At 49.7% G+C, this 15,632-nt stretch overlaps 1 pseudogene; it reads right to left on the bottom strand.

Annotated features, from left to right (window-relative positions):
* Nucleotides 1-1,271: 1,271 nt before the first annotated feature.
* On the bottom strand, nucleotides 1,272-3,520 carry LOC115318664 (annotated as a pseudogene).
* Nucleotides 3,521-15,632: the final 12,112 nt, after the last annotated feature.

A 15,632-nucleotide genomic window follows, 5' to 3' on the forward strand; every position in this document is an offset into this window, starting at 1 on the left:
ATCTTCAGCGGTTACCGGCAACAGAAAAACAAGCATCCGCCTGCCACTGGAAGCCGCCTCACCAATGTGAGCCGAGAAATTTAATTTAGGGCCCAATGTAATTCAATGGAGCCTTGCGCGACTGAGCGTAGGAAGTGCTGTTTTGTTGAGCTCGAGACTGCTGATCGGTAACACGGCTTGTGAATGTGGTAATAAGGGTTGAAGGGTATTCTTTTAAATTAGGAGGACCTTGTTTGTAACGATCCAAGAGTTGACAACGTACAGGTCATTCGGAAGTTGTTGCTGCTGGAAGGAGTGCTCGACTGGCTGAGTAATTATGAGGTCATCGGTGTAGAGACGGGCCCTGCAATGCTAGGAGGACGTTAATTCATAAATGATGGTGTTGAACAGAGTTGGTCCAAGACAGTTTCCTGAGGGATTTCCTAAAGGACAGGTTTAGCGCTTGACACTGCTTCTCTGAAGGCAACTCTTTGGAGACGGTGTTCTGGAAAGCCTGATATCCAAATTTTACGACAGCCGTACTGGCAAGCTGAGAGAAGTTAGTGCTGCTTGGAAGTGGGCGAGGTATTTTCTTTTTTGTTGACGATTAGTACTGTCGTTTTCAAGATGACGGATGTTGTCGAAATGGGCCGGTATGCGGCATCTGATGATGTTGTGAAACTATTATTTTTATACATCGGCCTAACGCGAGTCAGTTTCAAATTGTAGGGGCTCAACCACCCCACAAAACGTTGGCGAACATATTATTGAAAACCTCGCTGAAACATCCGGAGCAAGGCCACAATAGGATGAAGATCACCCGGGCCGCCACTTTTGAGTGGTTTCGGGTCTTTCAGTGTTCTTTTGTGTCGTCAACTTGTATGACAACATGACCGCGTGGTAATGCACTTGACGGTGGAAAGATGGGGGATGTGTGGATGATGTCGGGTCAGTCCAGTCTAAAAAGAATAGGTCACTAAAGAATCCGCTATGGCTTTGGAGTTTTGTAGGTTGTCTCAGTCAATCACACACTACGAGGAGGACGATGAATTTTCTCAATGTTTGATATACGATCAGAACACGTCCAGACCTTTTACAGCTTTCTGCGTGATTGCGTTTACGCAGGGGCTATATGAGGTCCGTCTGGGCCTGTCATGCTTAACTAAGGTGGTGCCAGTTGTACGTATCGTTGGCTTTTTAAACAAAGTTTCTGACAAACATCATTAACAGCTTCTGTTGAGATATGAATGATGGGACAAGAAAGGGCTCGAACTGAGGAGACTAGCTTTTAACTACAAATTCAGTTCATAAGTTTTAGGAGAAATGCACACAAAATCCAACACCTTGACACATTTCGTCATCTTAGGGGGAACAGGAATTACGTCCAAATGGTATTTCTGCTTCACAGCAATGATGTGTGGAATCGAAAATCCCTTCCTCTCAGGCCTGTATTGCACACCACACTCCAGAAGTTTGTTAATAACCCATGTACACTTGCCCAGCATACTTTGCGAAGCACCGAATTAATGCAAAAGTTCTCTCTCTCTCTCAACAACATGCATGATTGTGAAATTGTTTCTTCTCTTCCGATTAATGCACAACACAGAAGAAAATGTCTTTGTGCCCATTGTGACTTTCTTGTAAACATACACATGCTCTCTGTTGGAGAAGAAAAAACCAAGAGCTGTCCTCGCAGCTCCAATTGTCTGACATGGTCTGCCATGAAAAACAATACCATTAGATGATACTCTCGTGAAATGTAAATTTTCTAGCTTGCTAAGCACAAAGTCAACATGCAAGCGGTCTCTAACGCGATTTTGGATGACACTGAGGGCATTGCTTATAGCAACCAAGCTCGCAAGCTGTTTTTCCACAGCTTTTGTCCCTTTCGCAAGGTGCATCAGTTCCCCATTTCTATTCTCAAATAAAAATGCTCAAGTGGGCCAAAGTTGTCCCCAGTTCCTTACTGAGTCAGCAATGTGTGTGAACTGGTGAACATTAAGTGAGCAAAACAGCTCTCCATACAAATTTTTAACACCATCAACAAATCCGAGCAACAGCCTCTCCAAAATACCAAGGTCCTCTACGGAGACAGATTCAGACAGCAAGAGGTAAACTGCGCCAACCCGAAGGGCAAATTGATCAAGGTAAACATCCGGAAGGCTTTGGTGCAAAGCAGGAAATGAGTATAACAAAAGCCAGGCACGCAGTTCGCTTGCTTTCCAATAGCATCTGTGTTTCAAGGAACGTGGGGTCCTGGTGATATAGTCCGGTGGCTTAATGGCCAGTAATTTCTTATCCACCACGTGTACCTGACGGCCCAGGTACCATGACTCTCCATGGTACTTTGAGTCAAACCATAAATGCGAGAATGTTCTCACCGCCGCGAGTAGAACGCAATGCATGTAGTCGACAACAAATCCGCTACCGCAGTGAAATTCGGGTATGAGGCTCAAAACATTGGGACCTTTGACGCCCTTCATCGGGTGACCATTCTCAAGTGCTTCTGCAGCTTGCCGCTGCATCCGATGGCCATTCCTGAGGGAGTGTGTGCTACCAGGCAGATAGATATGGACATGCCCTTTGCCTGGCAACGAGAGGGATTTTCCAGGATGTTCACAGAAGGAGCAACCGTAGAGACTATTGAACTGTCTTATACCCTGAAGCATTGCTCTCGCAACTGCATCTACCGAAGATACAGGAGCTGTAATGTAAGAAATTATGGTTTTGCCTGTCTCTGGGTGACGCCAAGCAAGTCCACTAGTGGCAAGTTCCATAAGCTCCACGCAAAAAAGCTTCATGAATGTATTCATTACCGGCTTTACACCAAACCACAAACAAGTCAAAATCTGGAACTTCTTACGCATGAGAGGTGGAAGCTCAGGAATAGTGGAGTGTAAGGGCCAAGGAGACTTTCCCGAACTCTTGAAGAGCTGAACACCGTCCGTGTTCCAGAAAAGAGAGAAATTAAATCTTGAAGAACAAGCAGGTTGTGCCCGGTACATCGCACCATCTATAATATCTTCAATATCTTGTCACTGGCTGAACTTGTTGGTTTAATGAAATATTTATATATTTTATCATCCTTTAGAAATGATCGCAAAGTGTCTGCCGACTTCATCTGCAGGAAACTGCCCTTGCTATGGCACGGCTCATTACAACATGGACAATGTGTCGCATTTTTCTCTAGGTAGTCATTGCATTTACTACAGAAAAAGTGGCTGCACATTCCTCTGCCTCTTTGAAAGCGTTACAGAGCCTTGAAGAACATAAATGTGGTGCTCGGGAGGGTGTTAGATGATGGCAGAAGTGTTGTAAAAGCCAACAAGATTTGACCTAAGCATTCTCTTGTTAGTCCACACTTAAAAAACACTGTCATCAAAAAGAGGCAAGCCTTAATGTTAGTGAAAGGGCTGCCTTCAAAAAGTGCAGAATCATCAATGTTAGGACTGTCAGGAGCAGCTGAACTATCACTTTCTGCAGCACCATTGTCAGATTCAGAGTTCATCTCTAGAACATCATCGTCAGATTTAGAGTTCATCTTTAGTTTATCATCGTCAGTTTTGGAGTCGGAACAGTGAATCGGTTCCTCCGTCTCACTCTGACAGCATGAAGCAGGACTTGACGATTGAGCTTGGGCACCATCCAGCATTGAGGCGAGGACAGTATCTGGTGCATCGTCTAGAACTGCTGGGCTGGTTGTTGCACTGGAGGCTGCCATTGCTGAGGCTTGCCATTGTCGACAGGTTTGCAGTGGCAGCTTTAATTAAAGATTCAAAATAAAATGCATTATTATGTATAGTAAACCTAACAACAAACTTGCCAAACAAAAAGGGACAATAGCAGAAATGGTAAGCAGCTCAAGACCACCCTTCCCAACTGAGAACCCAAGCCTCTAACCAGTTAAAAAAAATGTTGACAATTAATGCTTATATTGGTAATCGGAGATATAAATCAAGCTCTCGAGCATTTGCTTCATCTTACCTTACATATTGTCTAAAGAGAAAATAGTCTATATGTACAGATGAATAAACTGTACTGAATGTGCAACTAAAAGCATGCCAGGTAATTTGTTGAAATCTTTACAGGTGTGCATTATAAGATTCCACTATCGTGTAGAAGGACGTACAGACAGCAGAAGCAGTGCGCTCCAGACTGTGCGTGTGACGTCACACTGTGCGTGTGACGTCTGAGCAAACTTAACCGAGGAAAAAGTTAGACATCAATAAGCTGGAAGTATCTACTCACGGCATACGTCTGTTAAGAAAATGCGTCTGATCGGTGCCACAGACAAGAGATGGCAGCACTTCCTGTATCAGAGAATACAGAGCCTAGATCTGTAAGGCGAAGCGGCTGAAAGCTTGGAGAGTATTTGCAATGTAAAGGCAGACGCCTCCTGTGCAGATTGGTTGCGAGTGCGCAAGTGTTGCATCATTGCGTGGGTAGGGGGAAAGGCAGAGAGGCTTGAGGACCGACAGACACTTTCGGCTCCTTCTTGCAGCTCGTAATACGAACACGGCCTACGAATCATGGGATCCCGATCAAGCAGTTGGAAACACTGTAATCTAGGCACGTTACAAGAGAACAGTTTTCGGTCACTTGTTCCTCACTTGTTGGAGCTAAGTGCACAATGAAGCTGCCTTACAGCCTAAGAGAGCACCGATAAATGTTGCAGACAAGAGACTCAATAACAACGAGGGAGTCCATTAAAGACTGCAACTTGGAGCCAAAAATAATGAGAAGCACGAAACAACATACCTTTTTTCTAGGTTGGTGTTAACTTTTTATGTTTTATTGGTAAGAATAAAAGTATCATGTACTGACACTTGACACACAAACGAGGGCATCACGTCTGTCTCAGTAACATCATCTGCTAGTGTCCAGATGAAGGGAAGCATTACAGACGGCATACTGCAATCTGTGAGCTGTGACATTAATCAGAAGCCTTTTGTTAGGAGATAAATGCTGCCCCTTCAAAACGCAACAATACCTCTGACTCACGCGGTAGGTAAGCTGACTGCGGTTAAGCTTAACGGCAGTTTGGTACTTTAGCCCATGTTCAAAAGGAAAAAAACGGCTACCAGATGACCAGAAAAACTTGTTTTTAGTGGGAGGATTGTCTGAATATTCGACGCTAAAGAGAAAATCGGCCATCTCCGCTAGTCCTTATTTCAAATTTAGTTTGTTCACAGACCGTCTACTTCTCCTTGCGCACGGTAGTCCGTCTGCAATGGTCAGCATCATGGCGGTGAAGCCCCTACTTCATAAACCGAAGGCGCAGTTCAAGTTAGTGATTGAAACGTACGTGGAGGCGTCTTCGCACGAAACTGCAACTTTGTTTTTTTGGCTTCGTTCTTACATTGGCGGTTGAATAGGTTGTTTCATTTTTTGTTGGCGACGCTGTCCACGCAGGCTATGGAATCGCTTGTCGTGTCTTTATTGGCGATGCAATTTACACGGACACGGAGGCCAAGCCACATACGGTACATTTTCGACATATTAATGGGCGTTTTGGCGGACATAATCTTGACGTAAAGCAGGTGTTGGGACAAGATTTCCCCGATGCCTCAAGGTCGGAGTAAATACACGCATATTCGGTGATCCGACCGAGACAGATTTCGGCGCCCCAGCGTATTTCGGTGTGGCATATCCGGAAGCGTACAACGCAGTGCCGGCCTATCAGCTCACGAGTTAACAGCCGAAAGTTGCTCAAGGATTGACTTGCCTAGCTTTGAGGCCTGCTGGCTGTCTTGAATCAGCCGCTTGTTGCGTTCGCCGGTTTATCGGTGAACTGTACGAGCAATGAACGATTAAAAGAGAAAAAAGACCGTCTATGTGGCGGGTCATGTGTAGAAGTTATAGAAGGAAAATTTTGAGCAAAGATTGCGGTCGTCCTCTTGCCGGCACTTGTTAGCAACCTGGCAAGGTACATTTTTGAGACAAGCGCTAGCAAATTAGACTTTCGTTGCAGATTAACATTCAGTTATTTCTGTCCCCTTGCGGAAGGCGATAATATAGACGCTTTCAGAGAGTCAGTTACTCGAGCTGCCACGAGTCGGCGTGCCCTCAGTGCGCTTTCCCGGCCGCCATAGCCGACCTTCAGTTTCTCGCCGTTGTTCCATGTTGTGCGCTGCACCGGCCACCACCGGACCTTTGTTTTAGTGTTCTTTTACGTACCTCGTTGAAATCGTGTGTTTTCTCTAGGTCTTTTCATTATTTCTGGCTTTCATTTAATCATTTTATATCTATATTTCAACATAGCTTTTGTATTTTCTTATTTATGAAATGGAATCGGACGTCGAATGGATCGACGATACAAGATTATGCTTCAGAGACCATGCATGTAAGTTCATCACATTATTTCGTGTTTTTTTTTGCTAATAAAGGAAAGTCAGCACGATTGCGGCATATAGAAATTTTAACTGACTCAGTAAGGCTGTCACAGTCGAGTTTCTGGCTGCATGTGCGCGCTTTAGACATTGTTCCCGTAAGTAAAAGGCGAACCGCATGTGAACGCTTTAGCGATCGACGATACGAGTGACGGCAACAACGACGAGAGTAAGGGACGAAGATTTCTCACCGTCGCCCGTCGCGTCGCTCGGTTTTTGGACTTCTAGAAAACGTCACTCACCGTCTTGGTCGCTTGCTTCCGTCACTTTCATGCGGTTCGCCTCGTCGCGCGACTAACCGAGCGACAGCGAAGCTGGTCGCCGCCACTTGTCTTGTCGCTCGCCAAATCGCTTATGTTTATACTTAATCAATTTCTATGCACACAGCAATGAACCATTGGCGACTCGATATTAATTATAAACCACATGCAAGCGGTTTCGTGAGCAACGAGACAAGCGACAGCGACCCACTACTCTGTCGCTTGGTCAGTCGCGCGACGAGGGAAACCGCATGAAAGCGACGGGAGAAAGCGACCAAGACGGTGAGTGACGTTTTCTAGAAATCCAAAAACCGATCGACGCGACGGGCGACAGTGAGAAATCTTCGTCGCTGACTCTTGTCGTTGTCGCCGTCGCTCGCTAAAGCGCTTATATGCGGTTCGGCTCTTACATACGGAAACGACGTATAAAGCGCGCACATGCAGCCAGAAGCACGACTGCGATAGCCTTACTGCGTCAGTTGAAATTTCCAGATGTCGCAGTGGTGTTGACTGCCCTTTATTAGCAACCAAAACGAAATAATGTTATAAACTTACATCCATGGTCTCTGAAGCCTACGCCATAATCTTGGATCGTCGATCCATTCGCTGTCCGATTCTATCTCATAAATAAAAAAAATACAGGAGCTATGTTGAAATATCGATATCAAATGATTGAATAAAAGCCTGAAATATCAAGAAGAGTTAAAGAAAACACACGATTTCAACGCGGAACGTAAAAGAACACGAAATCAAAGCTCCGGTGGTGGCCGGTGCTGCACACAACGCGGAGCAATGGCGAGAAACTGAAGTTCGGCTATGGCGGCAAGGTCACGTGACGTCAAGATGGCGGCGCAAATTAAATGTTGCCTGAAAGGGTCTATAGCAGCCGATTTACATTTTGCCTTGTTTCATGAGACGCGCTAGTCGGGCCGACTCACACTTTTCTGCACCAAACGGCGAGGAGATGCCGACGAAAAGCGCTGTGTGTGGTTTGGCCGACCTTCCCCTTTTCTCTTCTGTGAAAAAAGCGCTCGCTAAATGCCATGATTACGCCTGCTGAAATATGCGTAACTTCATTGAGAATATGCCCTATGTGAGTCAGCCTTTACTTCTCACGCCATCACTGCCGAATTTGTCTACGATAGCGTCCCTAATCGCGTCTTTGGCAGCGGCAGCAGAGAATGTTTGCTTCGGCAGCTCTGGCGGTCTTCGACACATTCTCTCCCTTTAGGCCTTTCGGCAATATTGAAGGCAAATATTGTGAACTTTATTTTTGAAGCCTTAATATTTTGCAAATTTTACGAATTAGGGGTTTTGGGAATATTTGGCGGGCACAATGCTTCGCAATGTGGAGTGGTAGTTTGTATTCCTTACCATAGTCTAATTAATTTGTGTGATCTGTTTTTCGCAATATTTCTTGAAACTCGAAATTCGTGGAAAAAAAGTCCTTGCAAAAATTAAGTCGTTTACAATGCACTAGGAACAACTTGTTGCATCAAAAGGCGGCGGCTACCAGCAACGTTTTTGAGGTAGCCACCTTACCGAACTGCTTCAACCTATAGCTTTGCATATTTTGTGTTATTATGTTTCCCCCCTGACGTTTTATAACAATGTCTCGGTTTCTATGAACAACGGATCGCTCGGACAGAAAAGAAATAAGACACCTGGGAGACGAGGGTACCTAAATTTCAGAATAGCTCGTATGCCATGCCCAAATGAAGTATCCACAGGGAGAGCTGTAGCTATGATAATTATTTTTATTGCACGAGCTGTCAAAATGAATCCTCATGCTCGCTAGCATGTCCTGACTTAATTCATTTTGAGTGTAGGGAGCGCGCACTTAAACGACTGGATTATATAGATGTTTTTTGTTGACAGCTGTATTACTGCAGCACAACAGTGAATCTCGTCCTATTTGGGAGGTTATCCATCACTCCTTTCTGCCTGCGCAGTGCCGCAGAGCAATAAAAACGCATCTGGAAAGGTGCTGTATGGGCACTACGGAGTACTGGCCTTTGCCACCGTATGTCATGTAGTGGCAGGCGCGGTCCCGCTGCCCTATTGAAAATCGCTCTGATGGGACTTCAGGATTTTTTAAAGGGTGTGAAGGGGACTTCAGGAATTTCTGAGATGTTTGAAGGGACACCGATATTTCCTGGTGGGTTCGTTGGCCCCGTCAGAGGCACTCTTGAAATGTATGAAGTCCCCTTTACAATGCCTTGAAATGTCTGAAAGCCTGTGAAGAACTTTTCTAATGGGGTCGGAAAAACTTTCAGGCTTCTTGAGATGTCTGTGGGGCCACGGCTTAGGTGGAGAAAACAGATTGCGCAGAATTAGAACATAGCTACTTCTCTAAGGACAGAACGAGCGGGATGATAGGGATAATTAATCTTGAGGAAAAAAACAAGAAGGATGGACAACAATAATCTTTCATGGTTGCCCGTCCTTCTGGTTTTCTTCCTTAAGTTTAATAAGCTACTTATTGTTGGCGATGAGAAAAAATAAACGTCTGGAGAATGCCGATCGTATGTGTGTCCGGTCAAATTTTTATTACTGCCCTTCTATCAAACACGAGTCGGCTCCTGGACCCGTCTTTCACTGCCCAGGTGTTCGGTCTCCAAGGAGGCCACTGGGGATGACCGCCCCATTTGGAGAATCGACGAGGCACCGGCCTAGCGGCTTTTGCAAGCGAACGCAATCCCGTCCGCTCGGTGTGTGTTTGTAAGCGTTGTAAATGAAAATGAGGGGGCGCAGGGCGCATTTCTCACTGGCTCTGGAGGGGGGGGGAGGGAGAAAAGCAGGGAGGTATGGGGGAGATAGAGTTGAAAATAGAGGCGAGGGAGGGGTGGGGAATGGCCAAAGAAGAAAGCCGGGAGGTAGAGGAGGGAACAACAGGAATCCAACAGGGGAAAAAAAATCCCCGTTGGGCGAGGAGGAGTCGCCGGACCGGTTGCGCTGGGGGAGGATAGCTCGGGAAAGCCGCGCGGATGCCATTTGCTCCTTTTTCGTCGCCTGGCAAGTTCTCCGGTTTGAGGCGCGCACCCGGTGGTCTACTCAACCAGCCGCGCCATCCGCTCGTCCACGGTCTCACAGCGATTCGATGAGGCTGGTATCTTTGAGAAAGGTAAGCAGGATCTTTAGAGCTCTTTCCTTGGTGCGTCTGTCGCCTCGTGGCAGCAAAATCTCGTCTTTCGTTCCGCAGGGAAGGCCCAGCGCGGCAGGGGATGCTGTCATGGCCGCCCTAGCGCCGTCGTGCTCCCTGCAGCCGAGGAGGAGGTGCGCCTTATCTGTCCGTTCTCAGCAGTTCGGGCAGCGTGGGTTGGCGTCTCGGCGTCGCGACGGAAATAGTGGAGCCGCAGCGGGGTCATGGCGCAGTTCGTTCGGATGCGGTGTACGACAGCGTTGACTCGACGGATCGTGCCGCGGGGGGGGGGGGGGGGGGGGGAGGGGGCTTGCCGCGTGATTTCCGGCCGCGCACCGCTCGTCGGGGTGCGCCACCGCGTCCGCTCGGGCGGTAAGGAGTTTGCCGTCGGCGAAGGGTCCAACGCTGGACGTCCGGAACCGGGGCTCGTCGTGCACGTTGTCGGCCAGCCTGTCAGCCTGCTCATTGCCCTGGATGCCGCAGTGACCAGGGACCCACTAGAAGGCAAGGCGATGCCCGAGGACCCTCAGCAAGGCGGCCTCTCCAGCGATCTCCTGCGCCAGCCGGTATCGGCCTACTCGCCGCAAATCAGGCAGTCGGGGTCAGCGTCCCACCGCACGTAGCGCCTGCGCACCGGGATCATGCCACTGCGGGACCTGAGACGGCGGATGACGGCCGCTGTCCGGACCTGTTCCGTGCGCCACTTCGTCCGTCGAGCTTCAGAAGCATCCAGCTAGCGAAAATGACGCCGAAGACGCCGCCACGACGGCACCAGGGACGACACCTTGACTGTGCTCAGAATTTCTCAACGGTGGCGGGTGCTGCTTGCGAGATCGTGGTTTTTGCCAAACGTGCCTACTTAGCGTGTATATATGTCCGTGACGTGCAACTGCTCGGTTTTATTAGCTGAACTACCGTATATCAGGAATTTACTAGCGGCACTGTGAGTACTTTAATATATTTTGATTTGTGTGATAAAGAACTCAGTTGTCCCTATTTGATGTGATCGCTTTCATCTACAGCTGCTTCCGTCCGGGATGGAACAAACGTTGGTTTTATCGTCTTTTTGAGTTGCAATATGCATGTAAAACAAAATGTCTGAAATAAACCTCAATAACGTTTTGACCTGCATTTTTTTCTATGATTCACAGTTATTTGCGCGTTTAAAAGGTTGGTGGGCCAAGGGGTTTGGCTGAAGGGTTTTTCTGTGGGGTATCCTTGAAAGGGTTTTTCTGTGGGGTATTACTGAAAGGTTCTAAGGCCTGTGAGGTCCCATAATCCTTCAAGGCTGATGGGCCCTTTATAATTATTTTCAATAGGGTGGTAGCAGCGCACATGGGCACTTTTAGAGGGTGCGCATAGTTTGGAATAGGCTCAGCTAGATGGCGTGGGGTTGGTGAGAGGCCTGTTGCACAGTTACACGGCAGATAGGACTGCAGATCATCCCCTAGCCTTAGTTAGAATAATTGAGCATGGCGAGCTTAGTTTGGGCGTGTCACTAAACAAGCTATGCTTGAGAGTAACACTTAAGTCATCGTGGTGTTTAAAAGGCAACTCCGGTCAGTACTTTCGAATTTTGGATTACGACTGTTTTCAACTCAGGCAGTGTCCCTGAACAAGGTTTTTAGAGCGGAGCTGTTAAGGGCTAGGTTCCCCAAAATCGTGTCCAGTACCAAAGAAATGTCGACACAATTGCCTCTGGACAGCTTCGCCATCCATAAGCGACGGCAGCAACAGACAACCAGTCTGGTTGCCGCCGTCGATCATAGATTGCAGAAACCTTTCCAGCTATCATAGAAGAATGGATAGTTGGGCGAGTTGGTGGGAGTTCATCGTAGGAAACAACGCGCAAAACAGACGAGGACGAAGAAGTAACACACATGACGAGCGCAGTGCTCGTCACCTGTTTCTTCTTCGTCCTCGTCTGTTTTGCGTGCTGTTTCCTACGCCCTTATCAGTTTCGGTTTGGACTCACGATGGGTTGGCCGCGTGCTTTTTCTTCGGAGAAAGGAGATCGGGTGCGGAAGGAGCGGCGACGTACGCAGCAGCGCGAATGGGTCCGCCAAACCACTGTCGCCTCGACTTCCACTGCATCGAGAGCTTCAGATTCCCTTGCGAAAGAAGAGCACATCGCTCGCCTGGAAGCCCAATTACTAAATTATACCTTAATCCTTACATTTATAAATAGTTAATTTCCACCGTAGTACAGCTTCGCTGGTCTTCCTTCTTCACAAAAGTAGAAAAGCTTTTTCATACTGCGTTTAGTTTTATAAACATCAAGGCTCAAAGTTTGGTTTCGGGTGTCTACGGCGAGACCAAAACATTTGCTACAGAGATGGCAACATTGATCATCAGATACGGCCGCGACGTGACGCTACTGCGGTGCTGCGGTACACTGTACAACGTGTGGAAATGACGGGAGCCCCACAACGGTGGGACGTCTGGGGAATCCTGCGCCAGTGTTTCTTGACAAACAGTTAACCCGCTTGTTGCCCGCTAAAGAGGAGCGGGTTGCATCTTTAAAATCGAGTTTAGAATAGTATGCGGTTTCACTTTGACGTAATATTTCGGCTGTGATCACACTTCGTTCCACTAAAGCGATTCCAGTCGTTTATTTTGGTTTCGTTTTCGACCGGAGTTGCCCTTTAAGATCATCATCGTAAGAAATGCTCTTACATCTACATTAAAACTGTTCATGAAATAGCAACATGATATTGTCTGTTCTTCCTGATACTGTGTCTGAACCTCAGGAAATCATGTTTTTAAATCCTAACGATCCCCAATTGCAACTACTCTACACTAATTATCGAAATGGCGGTGCCTACAATAAAATCGCCAAATGTACTGCAGATACTCTAAACATGGCTCATTCAGTGGCTCTAGGTTTGACAGTCAAGGTTCGACGCAAAATATTGTGGGAGGGAACATGCTTAGGGGTGAGAGCTGCAGTTAAAGTTATGGCGCACCGTGTATTCACGAGGGCGCCCGTCAAACCATTCGCCCAATCCTTGGCCGCCAGGCAGCTGCCTAGCTGCCTCGCCTCAGACACGATCACATGGTCGTGTCGCCGCGGGGTCGATCGGGATCTCGAATTCGGCTCCCGACGCGCCGCTTTCTCTCCTAGCCACTGAGGGCGCTGCAGGCGCCCCAGTGGCGGATGAGGAGGTACCTCCTCGCCCATCGATGCATATATACTCGGTGAAGCAGGGGGCGAGGGGCTCTCTGAGAACTGCGGACGAGACCGAGACGCAGGCAGGCAGGTGAGTGGCGACCGGATCTAGGATATCGCGGGACGCGAGGCCTAAGGGCCTTCTTTGTGTTTGGCGTTGGGCTTAACGTGAGTTTGTAAATATTTGTGTAATGTAGCTTGTATTTGTATTTTAGGTTGAGTGTTTTGTAGCGTTGTGTGTTATTGTACCAATAAACTGGGAGCGGAATCCCGCTCCCGTGAAAGAACCAGGCTGGACTCGGGTTGTGGACGGACCACGTGGGAAACGGCGAATCGGCGGTGGTACGCGATTTTCTACAAATGGCGCATCAACGTTGGGGCAGGCGAGCCGTAATTACGGTCGCAACGTCCGTCGACGACACTGCGTGAAAGTTCACGCGGGGTGGTCCCCCTGGTTGGCGGGTCTATACCACGGCACTTTGAAGTTGAAAAAGGCACGTCCAAACAAGTGTTCGGGATGGCCGCGAGTAATTTCGCGCTAACAGATTTAATGTTTTTGGCTGACGTCGCGATGACGACACAAGCGGAAAAAGAGCGACGGCTCTCGGGGTTGGCGGAGGGGAAAGCCGCGGAGATTACCGTAGTGCGGAGTCCGGAAATGCCGACGGTATCGCCAGTAGTGTCTATGCCGCAAAGCACGGAGATGTCCCGTGAATCCACGGCGTTGGTTGCGGCGTTCGCTCAGGCCTTACAGAGCATGCAGAGGCAAACGCCACCGCCAAAGACCCTCATCCGCATTCCGGTGCCGGAGTACAGCGGACACAGCGATCAAGCTCTGAGCGCGACCGACTTCTTGCTGGAAATCCAGCGATATCGGAAGGCTACTGGCCTGACCGAGAAGGAAACGCTAGGCAGGGTTTTGCCGGTGGCTCTTGTAGGCCCAGCAGCCAGGTGGCATCGCCTTGTGAGCAAGTCAGCCGGAACACTAGACGAGTTCATGGCCCTCTTCCGACAAGAGTTCTTGCCGGCAGACTACCTGCCAAGAATGCGCAGGGAACTGGATGAAAGAGCGCAGGCTCCCGCTGAGCCCTTTGCTGAGTACCTGCGGGCAATGCAAAAACTCCTGCAGATCGCCGATCCGAACGCTACGAACCCGGTGCAGGTCGAGCGGGTGGTGAGGCAGGCGCATCCCACCTTTTCGCGGTATCTGCGTGGGCGCCCATTCGGAAGTCTGAGTGAGCTCGCACAGGAGGCGCGCAGGGTTCAGGCCGACATACTGGCGGAGCGCAGGTACCACCTTCCCCCAGCACCAATCGACACGCTCGAACCCCGATGCGCGTGGCACGGGCCGGTGCCACGTGGGTGTCGACGGGGGGAGGCCGCAATGGCGGCGGCCATCGGGGAGCCGAGCGGGGATCCCTGGGAGCTCACGGATGACGCCTTGGAGCCAGGATCACGCCGAGGAGGGAGCGCGGCCGTCCACGCGGCGGAATTCCGGCCGACCGGCGCACCACGGATCGCCGCAGCCCAGGAGCAGTCTGCCGCCCACCCGCTGCCACAAAGGAGTGAGCGCATCGGACGTCCCACTGGGGAGAATCCTATCCCAGGTTGGCGAGGCTGCTGCTTTCGGTGCCACGAAATCGGGCACTATGGGCGCGACTGCACAAGGGAGATTCCGGGAAACGGAGGAGGCCGCCGATAAAGTTATCGGCGGCGAAACAGACCAACGAGCGGGTCCCCGACACCCCATCGACTGTGTGCGTGCCGACGGCGTATCGAGTCGGAACTGCGACCAGCACCGCATCGGACGCCTGCCTTATCGAGGCCGTGGGCGTCGTTCTCCGGAGCGGTTCCGCCGGCAGTCCCAGCAGCCGGCAGTCGGGGCACCGGCCCGCAGCCGGACGACAAGGACCGTGGCGACGTGGACGACGCAGACCGGGAACCAGCCGCCGCGCACCTACTCGAGTGCCCGTCCATGGGGGCAGCAGTTGCAAGTGGCCGCCGACACCCGAGTGGACAAGGTGCCATACCCCTTCCGGGGTTGCACCATCAGCGAGACGAACTCCGCTGCCCCGGAGGCCGACGCCCAGCCCGGCGTCAACGCGGTCTACTGCGACGTGTGCGGGGGCCTCGTGGTCGTGCAGCAGCAGCACGTGCTTTCCCTCAACCACTGCGCGCAGAGGGTCCCGGGGGTGGAGGCCGTGCTCGCTCGTGTTTGCGGCGAGGCTGGGGGCGGCCATGCCGGCGGCCATCGGTGCGGCAGCAGCTCCGGTCTCGGGCGACCTGATGGACTTGTAAGGGATGGGAGACTCCGGGCCGAATAAAACGACGGTGTTCCCACGAAGCCTAGCCGTACGTCTGAATTCCGGCCTACTTCGATTTTTAGGAGAGGGGAGTATGGCCAGTGTTGCCAGATTGGGCTATATATAGCCAAATTGGGCTACATTGTTTTCTAGTTGGCGTCAAAATTTCGTGGTTGGCTATGTGGCTATTTTTGGGCTATTCCCATGGGTGCGGCGAACTCTTGTCGAACCTGAGGGTCGAAGTCGAACTTTGAGGTTCGACTAGTTAATTTTCGAACTTCTAATCAGTTTCAGAAAAAAAAAATGCTTCTTTTTTGGCTAGTCGAGAGGAGAGAGAGGAAGGAGAATGGCTTCAAACTTCTACAAACTTCGGGGTTTTCACAATGCGCA

Source organism: Ixodes scapularis, unplaced genomic scaffold (genome assembly GCF_016920785.2).
Source record: "Ixodes scapularis isolate PalLabHiFi unplaced genomic scaffold, ASM1692078v2 PGA_scaffold39__5_contigs__length_11793443, whole genome shotgun sequence".
Lineage (NCBI taxonomy): Eukaryota > Metazoa > Arthropoda > Arachnida > Ixodida > Ixodidae > Ixodes > Ixodes scapularis.